This window comes from Danaus plexippus, chromosome 10, assembly GCF_018135715.1.
Source record: "Danaus plexippus chromosome 10, MEX_DaPlex, whole genome shotgun sequence".
NCBI lineage: Eukaryota > Metazoa > Arthropoda > Insecta > Lepidoptera > Nymphalidae > Danaus > Danaus plexippus.
In genome coordinates this window covers 6,759,855-6,770,461 of record NC_083543.1, presented here as the reverse complement: position 1 = coordinate 6,770,461, position 10,607 = coordinate 6,759,855, and positions in this window count along the sequence as shown.

Genomic DNA, 10,607 nt, shown 5'->3' with positions numbered 1-10,607 from the left:
CATGTGCTTTGACTATTAATTTTCCATTTCACATATTCAGATTAAATCTTTATGTAGTATAGATATATTATTTAACATTAATAAAAGTTTTTTAAATAGTCTCTTATCTATATCTAATAATTACAGAATGCATTTCACCAAAGTAATTATGAAATCAGTCCACGTAATAATCTTTTAAGAAGTTAGTTAATAAACATATAAATATCAGTAATATGTATAAATATACGTCAATAATCAGACAATGAAAAAATATATCGACATATTGAGAACAATAGTGACATATATTTTTATAATATTAAAAAAAAATTGTTAAAGAAACATAAGCTTTGAACCTTTTCGTATTATCTTGTCTAAATCCGCTTATCTTATTTTAACATTTGTGAATAATAAATAGCCACTTTATTATTTTTATCATAATAAAATAATTTGTGCCTTTTAATAAAATATTTTATTTTAGTGCCTCATATATATGTACAATTTTTAAGGATACATATAATGTAAGATATCCCACAAGCACTCTTATATGAATAATATCGTCTAGATACGAGTATAATGCAGGAATGATTTATTTGATATTTTGATTGATATAAAGAACATCAAGAAACAACAAGAATTTCATAGGTAGTAGAGCCTGGCTGTAGTCATGTAACTACAGGTCTAACATGGGCTAGCTCGACCGGGGAAGTACAACCTCTCACAGAAGATCGGCGTGAAGTAGCCTTTAATGGATGCGTTTCGTCCGATGAATGAAAGAGCCGGTTGCCCTTTCTCTATTCCCACGTTTTCCTGTCATATCCTTTTTCCCACCCCTCCCTATTCCTAAAAAATCAAGGTTGGCAACGATGTCCACGGGTGACGGTGGCTACTGCCTACCAAGTAGGCCGTCTGCTCGTTTGCCACCTTTCACATAAAAAAACAAATGCAAGGTTTATATTTCAGTACACAATTGCGTTTATATTGTAAGCTCTCAAAGCTGCACTGAATTGCAATCAATTTTCGTTTATTAACTGCATCAGTTTTTAATCTTTCACTTCTTTGAATTTAATGAATTATTTATAAATAATACCATACATTCAAATCTTAAAATTTCTTTCCTTATAATATGCTTTATAACTAATTTTACATAAAACGAAAAAACTGTATCAAACGTGGTTTTTTGAATTTATCTCTAGATTTTTAAGAATTATAAAACACGTTATATTTTATTTGTATAAATAATATAAACAGTACACTTTAATAAACAATAAATTTATCTCCTCGCCTTCGTAAAAAGCAATTACTGTACTTGTACGTAACCGATAGCAATCAATTTGTTTTGTCTCCGCGAACCGTAACAGCTTTTATATTATTTTAATCAATAAAATATTTGAAATACACAGTAAATTCTATGGAATAATAATCTTTATAATTTTGATACTGATTAAGCAAAAAAGTTGTTTTTATTGAAATAGTTACGATTATTATTACATAATTTTGTTAATTTGTAAATATCCTTTTTGAATTCTTAGATTTTTTCCCATTTATATAATGAGTATTTATCTTAATATCACATGATTTTAATTTAAATCAAATAAACAAAATTTCAATACATAAAAAAATTGTTTTTAGAACAATCAAGTGTTAAATCGTTTCAATTTTATTTCATAACATTGTTTTTATTATTAATATAAATTTATTTTTATCCAGGTATTACGTAAATCCTGTTAAAAATACTACTATAAAATGCTAATCGTATTATACTGATGAAAAACAAAATATTTGATTTACAACATACTATAACTATGTGGAAGAATATCATGCTGACAATACAACTACTATATTACAAGAATAAACAACATCAGCACGTTTTACGGTAAAGATCATTTATAAAATTAGCAATAATGGCCCTATTAAGAGTGATCTTGAAAATATATAACCTGCTTAGAAAGGACCACTCAATTGTAACATAAAAAATTTACGAGCATGCGTCGAGAGAAAACCGGACGAGGCTATTAGCGGAATAATAAGAAGTTGTTAAACATTTCTCTTTAGATGTTCTAAAGAGAACAAGGTCATTGAAGTATTTTAAATTATATTTCTTCAAACTTTATGAATCATTTCACACTTTCGATAGTTTGTATAACATTTTCTATTATAAAATAAAAGTTACTGAATACAAAATATTTAAACGTACAAATTAATATGTTGTCCAAAAGTGATGACATGTCCAGAAGTGACTCGGTGTTTTTCAAGATCACAGAGGATAACTTGAAATTTGGCTGACAGAAACTTAATAGTAATAAGGCCTCAATTAAAAGTACGTGGAAACGTCAAGCGGAGAAAAATAATTTTTGGAGTGCAACTCGTTAAAAAACGGATATTGGATTCGTGTGCGCTCCAGTTAGATCAATGCATAGTGATATTTGCTTCGTATCAGTTACTACACTTGTTAAAACATCAAAATTTATAACACAACTTATTTCAAATTCATTTTGATACAGTATCTTTTCGAACAATTCTTTAAAATATATAAGGTACATAAAACCTATGTTGTATATAAAATTGCGCTACGTCACCTATTACTATATTTTGTTCTTTGTCATGTCTTTGTTTAGAAGTTTAAACATTTTCATTACTTTTATGTAGTCTATACGCAATTAAATTAATTTAAAAAAAATGCAACATGTGAATTGATTTACTTCAAGAGGTTTCTATTGCAATGGAATTAAATAGATAATATTAATTGGATACAAGAATATTAAGGGATTACCGGTAATGCTTGTGGGCAACCAATCGGAATTAAAATATTAAATGGTTAGACAGAAGTAATTAATAATGCGCTCACATTCACCGCTGCAGGGTCGCTGGGTAATTTAATGAGAAATTGTATAAACAAGCAGCAAAAGCTCATAAATTGCAGCTGAGTGAACATCTCCTTCATCAACGGCAATACATTTTGCAACCTTTTTTTTTTTATTTTTTTTTTTTTTTGTTTAAAAGCGACAAGGTCAAATATTTTTAATTTATTTTCCGTTTGTTACATAACTTATGTGTTACATTCGCTTGCACACACTGACTATGCAATAAATTATTAAAATTCAATATTTAAAAAAAAACATAAATAAAAAAAGATTGTCCTGAAACAAATATTAAGAATTACAATTTTTTCTATAATATTTTAGTGATAATTAGTTTTTAATGATTATTTTGAATATAATATTCTTTCGTGGTTTTTATTTTTACATTTAATTATCTGTCTGTTAGATACAATCATTTAGATTTAAAAAAAAAATCAAAAAGCATAGTCATAAATAGATATTTCTATAATATATGCATCAAACAATCATTCGATCAATGATATACAAAAAAGCATTTAATTAGTTCCCAACACTACTAGTAGCGAATTTATAGATTTCAGTGCAACTTATTCGTCCTCACTCGTCACTTGCTTAACAATTTTTTTTACCGTAAATTCATATGCATTTTTTATATCAAATGCGATTTTATTTTAGTTATATTTTTTTATAGGCAGTCCGTTACATTATAATTTCCTTATTTTCAAAGTTTCTCGTAATTTAAACTTTATGTAAAACTAATAATTCACAGACGTCAGCCAAAAAAAAAGCAATCTGAATGCGGTCAATTAAAATTATTTAACCATTTTTTTTCTTTTATTACACTGTAAATTAATGCTTTGCCTGGTTTTAAGGCAATTACGGTACTTGTGCGTAACGGGTAGCAATTTATTCGTTTGCGCTTAACAAACATATGTCGATTTTCCATTACTTTTACTTTCACATTGTTTAACAAAAACCTAAATCTAAAAAAATGCAAGCTTTCATATACTCTCCAAAGCGATAAATTTATATATTTAATTAGTGACTTATAACACATTGTACGAATTTATACTGAATCTAGAATATTACATTACAATACTTATTTGGAATGTTATTTTATAGGACGTTATTATTTTACAACATGTTTTAAAACTTTCAAAAGATATCCATCAATGCCGCGTCCAAAAGCTACTTTAAGCTTCTTCTAACGGATTTGTTTGGACAGAAAAAAATAAGTTACACCCACTCACATACACAGCACAGTGGGGATTTCAACTAGTGATGTATTTAACATAACATAAACTTAAATCATTCGAAACAACTCTTAACCGAACTATTGACTAAAAATCAACATTTTTGACTATTCAAGAAAGCATGACACATATTTAAATGAAACTAATATTTTTCGGATATACTACGCGTTATTTATTTTTGGTCAAAACTACATACTCCCGACGTTTCGGTTACTTTTCAGCATCCGTGATCACGGGCAGACGAAATGTGACGAGATGTGAGATTTCACCAAAAATAAAGCTTGTAATTAGACAAGATATTACTACTATTATTTCATACCTACCTATTATTTCTCTAAAGAAATACCTGTAACTGGAAATACCACTATTAGATATTTCTAGGTTTGCCTTCAATAGTATCGAGACTTATTTATTATAACAGTATGTAATAAATTAAGTTTTTTTTTTTCATTTTGCGTCACCTTAACTCTTTTTAGACCAAAATTTTCTAGCCTTAACCAGAAAAAAATTGGTGCTTTTGAAAGATAACTGCAAGGGACTTTTGAAATATATGTCTATACTATGTTCCCTCCGTACGTGACTCGATATTTTGACACAGTGACACATTCGCAAGCTCTAACAACTTAAAGCTTTCCACTTTAAAACATTCACTATCTCCATTCTATCTATGTAAATAACATCATAGGTTTCTGCAATTGTGGTCGAAACACCATAAAACTACTGATACGATATCAATTAAATGTCTGCGACTTCCTTTCTTAGACATGCCTATTATTAAAGATATATTTTGATATCTTTTTTTTTTGTTAATATAAAAGTATTTATTTTTTCTTTTTTCATTAATTATAATATAAAAAACAACTTTTCCTTTAATATGCATATCAAACACGGAAGAACGTATATTTACGTTATCGTCTAATTACAAATAAAGCAATGTTTGTGCGGCTATTTTTGTTTCATGTTTGAATAACTCTTTCTATTTTCTGAAAGATGTCGATATTAGAACAAAAGTCTACTGGTTTATGTCACAACAAAATAACTTGAAGTATCCTTGACTTAGACAATCTGACAATCACGCAAAAGTCTAAATTTCATCAGTTGTCCTAACATAGCTAGCTATATTTTATACATATATGGTGTAGTTAAAGTCATATTTAAAAGGAAATATAGAAAAGTTTTCACGGTAAAAATTTACAAATGGAAAAAAAATTGTGAAAAACCTATATAGGATTTTTCAGATGAAGAGATCATAGGTATATTTTAAATATGATCCCATAGAATGCATACAGTTTGGAGAGGAAATGAAAAAAGTCAATGTCCTTCGTTCTATACAACGTTATTAAAAAATATTTTTGTTTAAAAGCTTCCTTTGTTTTGATGTTCTTTTGCCATATATAATAAAAATAATCAAATATATATAACTCAAAATAGGTATGAAACCGTATCTAAGGGCTTTTTGCAAATTCAATAAGTTATAGCCGGGTACTAAAGTTTGAAAACCGACTGTTTGTTTTTTAATTGTTCAATATAGATATGAAAAACTACATTGATAACAAGTGAGCAGTCATTTGCACCGAAAAGTTACATTACTAATTACATTTCTTTGCCCAATTATCTATGGATTGTCAATTATATATGCATAAATATGCATGTATTTATACGGTTCAATTGAAAAACATAAACCAAATCAAACATGCATCGATCTAGCTAGAGCACAGTCGAATCCAATATCCTATTTTTAACGAGTTGGAGTCCAAAAGGCTATTCAAATAGTTTTTATATGAATATTCATACTTATTCACCATTGGCAGTAGTTAATTTTTGATACACGCACTTCGATAGTATTTTATAGCATTCAATAAACCATATGTACGTAAGAGTCCTAATATTATGTTTTTTACAACATTTTATGATATATGTATGTGTAAGTACATATATATATATATATATATATATATATATATATATATATATATATTATATGTTTGTATAACTAGCATTTACAACATATCTTTGGAGCAGCTTTTATCAAAAGAATATAAAAAAAAATACAACATTTTAATTACAGTTAAATAGTAATATTTTTTATTAAATTTAATATTGAAGTAAAATTGTGACTTTATACAAATTTTTTTCTTTAAACCAACACCGAAAGGTAAACTTTGCCGTAGTGCCTCAATGATTAAAAATAACGCAACTCCATCTTTTCCTGTGATAGCTGTAAAATCCGACATGTTTTGATATTCATCCGGTGTAATGAATATCAAAACATATAATCTAAGATCCCACGGACTCCAGACCTGACTTATTTTCAAAGAAATATAAAAATTAGTATTGGTGTACACAGGAAACGTATATACACCTACTTAGACGGACGGCTTACTCACAGCGATAATTTAAATACATTTAAGGGAAACCTTTACCTTTACCTGTAGCACCTTTTACCGTAGAGTTGGCCGTCGGTCAGGTATTCCTATCTGTTCTGCCGTGGTACACGTGATAGATAAATTGAGGAGCAGTAGTTTCCATAGGCACATTATTACGAAAAATACAAACCGCGTAATAAAAAAGTTCGGGAACATGGTGACTGAATGACATAATCAGTAAAAGTTTATTTCAGAAAGAATCATCTTATCCTACATTACTAAAGCTGGAGAAAAAAAATTGAGGTAGGATATAACGAAAATAAATCAATTAATCCGTCTATTATTTAAAACTTCCACCTGCTATATATACGTGAAATATAACTTTAAAATGTTGAAGTATCGATTGAAAAAATGAACTGTTAACAGGATAATGGAAATGTCAGAGAATATTCAATCTTGTACTTTTTAATTCAAAATAACAAATGAGGTGAGCGCTATGAGAGAGAAATCATTTTATTAAAAGTGTAAGCTCTTAAAACAAAAGCGGATTGCAATCAATTGTCGAGAATTAACAGCGCTACGAGTCATCCATTATTGAATTGCAAGTTTATGTCATTTATTGAGTTTTTTTTTTTTTGCATTTCTATTTTCAGTCCCATAGCTACAATTATGAAACAAAAATGTTTTGACTGTATTCTACATATAATTCTGATACAATTAATCAAAAACAAACTGAACTTGTTTCTCATGAAAAACTTCGATTTCGAAAAAAAACACGAGATTTATTAATTTTTACCAAATTTTTCTATTCTTATATTTTGATAAGTTTTGAAGTTTTGAACTGAGAGCGCAATTTCAAACACGTTTAAAATATACCCAAATTAACAATAAATAAAACGAAATGTGCTTCGCTCCTTCATGAATTTTAATGGATATTGATATTGAAATATTGCGACAACTTTTTATTTTAGGATGGATATGAAAGTCCAGACTTACTAACCAATTAGACCAACTTATATCTGAAAGTATAAAAAACTAGAAACTTTATTTTCAGATTTATCAACCTAAAAAACTACTTGTTTCTATTTTCTACCTATTTTTATTCTGACTTCACCTTATCCTTAACATTTACTAGTCTAAAAAGTGTTGTTTCAGATTTTAAGGCTCTATCACAATTTTTTTTAAAACTAAAATGTAATAAGCCCATAAAATGTTAGCAAACAAAAACTCCAGACAAGCCTCAAGTCTCCTTACAAAAATCATGCTATTTTCTCCGGTAAAGAATATAACTCGACTACTCTTCCACAGTATCAATATGAGACTCTTTACTTGACTCCAGTTGCCGACCTTGGGGAGTAGAATCCAATAAATTGCCCTAGCTTTATCACCCTTCTTGGCAAAAACTGACAAACAAAATTTTGTCGATTTAACTTAATTTTTGCAACGACCAATTCACTGTTCGCATAAGTCAAAAAAAGTAAGTCAACACAATTTTCTATTAATCAAGTTATTCCTCTTACTGAAGATTCGATTACTTAAGACGGATGGGTTAAATCTGCATTCTTCATAAATAGACAGTATCACGGATTGAAGAACCTGGGAGTACGTTCTATCACAGAAAATAAGAGGGATAACAATCTTCTTATATGAGAGTTAATGCTATAGAAAAGCGGTAAAGTCTACGACAAAAGAGATCCTGTTCATTTCGTGGCTCTATAACTTATAATTAGAAAAACCAAAATATTTTTAGTAAACCCAAAATATTATAATAGAATTCACAATACTAAAGTAATATTGAGAGATATTTTCTTTAATTTAGCCATCGTATTTGTTTGCGAGCGAAGCTGTGTGAAATGCTGCTAGCTTTTAATAAAAGTTATATCACCAACGCCAATATATCTGTGTTTCAGATCTTATGGATCATGAAGTTGTATATAGTCTTTGCTTAACTTTGCATTATTACTACTATAACGTGAAAAACTTTTTTATGTTTGTTTCACGTGCTGTAAAGAAGTTCCGCTTTTATGGTGTTATTTAAAGTTTTAAAATCCTAATCTCATCAAGGCACCTACCTTTCAAACATCACACAATAAAATATATAATTTACCGATTACATACTTAAAATATCACACATTATTATGAAATTAAAGAATAGTACCGGTAAAGCGTAAGGTTTGACATTATACTGTTTCACGACTTTCTACGTCTATTTTAATTGTAAATACGTATTGTAATTCATAATCCTTCTATCATTTTCATACTAAAATATATTGGTAAATATTACCCAGTTCTATAATTTTTTATTAATAATGAACAATTCATGTCGTTAATCTTAAAGTAATTATTCGTAAATTAAATTTATTGAATGTGTCACTATAAAATCAAGGATCGATAAAAATCAGCAATAACTGTAACCAAACAATCGAACCACTGATACCTTAAGTACTAAATATTACTTTATTCTCCTCACATATTTTATTTAACTATAAACCAGAATATAATAATATTTTATATTGTATTTTTTTTTTTTTTTGCTCAATTAAAAAGTTTATGTTCTTTTAAAACCACAAGAATATTATGAACATATAAGCTATGCGACAGTCATTTTATACCCTCTTTTCTTTTGGCAAACAAACCCACTGTAAATTGCTATTACAGTTTGAATTGTGAGTAAGTATGTACAAAAACAACGAGTCAATACAGATAGGAAATGCGCTGTGGGCGAAAAGGCTTTTTAAAATGACGTGCTCCGAATTTTTGTTCAATTATGGTAAATACGAAAAGTATGTTTGAGAATCTTTTAGGGTCTGATCGACATTCAATTTATACGCGTTTTCCACTTCTTAGACGGTTGGTCTACGATATATTTGTCAAATAAACGGTCAAATAAAATCTCAAAACTTTTTACTGATGACGGTTTAACATAAAATTATTATTTAAACATTTATAAACTGGACCGATACTTTATACCGATACAGATACTACTTCATGGATGGAGTTTAAAAAAAGAACCAATAAGTATTTGGGTTTTGATGACTTAAGGCGTAGCAAAGTAACGAAACTGTCATCAGTACGAACGAAATAACGAACCTTACGTCGTTTTAGAAACCAAATAAATAGTAATTTTTTAAAAGTGGTAACGTTTTAATCATTAATTTGACAAAATAGTTACTATAGAGTCAATAACAATAGGCATTGTCTTCAAGAGTATTTAGTGTCTGTTGTTTGTTGTATATTCCATTATCTAAGGCATAATTTAAGAGACAATAAAACTTTAATTAAATGTCGCGAGATATTAAAAGAGCTTATAATAGTCAAACTAGAATTTAGAAAAGCATAAATAATTAAAAAAAGATTCAAATATATGAACTAATAGGTAACTTTAAAGGTGAATTATCCAAATGCAAGGATGCCTTATTTTGACCATTAAATTACTTCAAAACATTCAGACTATTCAAGATCTTGTTATAATATGTAAATTTTAACATATATATCGGATTTTATTATAAATTCATTATTTTAAAGACAGGACGTCAGCCTCGCTGACGTCTCTAATGTCACTTGTTTCAGTAAGTTCCAGATATTTTAAAATGAAACTTCAATTCTTCTAAATGTTCTTGTATTTCTCGAAGGTTCTTCATAATCACATTCTTGATGATCCGCATTCGCTGAACTCTGCAGTCCCCCGTCGTGCGTCCAGACGTCATATTTAAACCAGAATTCAAACATAGTTCTATTCTCTTTGATTTCGTTTTACTTTTAACAATAGTAACGACGACCAATAAGGTGTTATAATAATTGGTGCCAGTTATTTTCATGTTGCATCCGTCGTTGAAGCTGCTTGCGCCGATACGGCCATTCTGGCAGGCGGTGCGTGCTCTGCACCTGCCTGGTGATGTGTTCTCTCTTGCTTAGCTTTCGTTATGTTCTCGTACCCGTTGCAGGTCTCGTAGAGTAGATGGGCCAGGTTCAAGAATTGATGCTTCATCGTCCGAAGTCATGCCGATACGGTTATACTGATGCGTGCTCTGCATTGTTTTCTGTGATAACAGAGAGATACTTATGTAGTCTAGGTACTTCCACAGTAAACCTAGATAACTTTATATTGTTATAGTTATGGTTAACAAATTTGTTGTTGTCGTATGGGTTACGTTGTTTATTACGACTCATCG